The sequence below is a fragment of the Choloepus didactylus genome, chromosome 1, assembly GCF_015220235.1.
Source record: "Choloepus didactylus isolate mChoDid1 chromosome 1, mChoDid1.pri, whole genome shotgun sequence".
NCBI lineage: Eukaryota > Metazoa > Chordata > Mammalia > Pilosa > Megalonychidae > Choloepus > Choloepus didactylus.
Window position 1 is genome coordinate 115553465 of NC_051307.1, and position 723 is coordinate 115554187.

General features: G+C 42.6%; 1 non-coding gene across 1 annotated transcript; it reads left to right on the forward strand.

Moving 5' to 3' along the window:
* The first annotated feature begins 216 nt into the window (after positions 1 to 216).
* On the forward strand, positions 217 to 380 carry LOC119510798. The gene has a single exon (XR_005212027.1). It is a non-coding gene; the product is annotated as a U1 spliceosomal RNA (small nuclear RNA).
* Positions 381 to 723: the final 343 nt, after the last annotated feature.

Consider the following 723-nt stretch of genomic DNA (forward strand, 5'->3'; position numbering starts at 1 on the left):
AGAGGGCACAGCTCACCTGAACACATTCAAATCCTTTTTCCTTTTTTTTTTTTTTAATATCTATCTGGCAAAAGAACCACAATTGCTTTGCTAATGCAGCCCAAAGGCACAGTTTGCAACCCCTGCCTATAGTACCTCCCCAGAAAGGGCTGCTCCACAAAAGTATTAATAGGCAATCACCTTCCAAAATGTTTCTGAACTAAAGACAAAAGAGCCATACTTACCTGGCAGGGGAGACACCATGATCACGAAGGTGGTTTTCCCAGGGCGAGGCTTATCCATTGCACTTCAGACGTGCTGACCCCTGCGATTTCCCCAAATGTGGGAAACTCAACTGCATAATTTGTGGTAGTGGGGGGCTGCATTCGCGCTGTTCCCTAAAAAAAAAAGAGACCAAAGGGCTAAACTCCTGGAGCTAGGAGATCTAAATATCCTTCAGTTGAGAAGACAAAGTTAGGTGCATGGAGTAAGGAAATTGCATGTCACTGTTTTACTTGAAACTTTAAATAAATTTCATCATTTCTGTTGACTTGAAACTACAAGAAACACCCCAGACAATTTCAGAATTCCCTTCTATTTGTATCCCATATTTGCAAAATTTCTCTTAACCTTGCTCCCAAAGTGATAGAAGGCCTTATTGCATACCCATTTATAAAATGTGGTGCAAAGGGTAATCCTCACCAAATATCCCCCTAGGCAAGCCCTTTCCCCAGCCCCCATGTC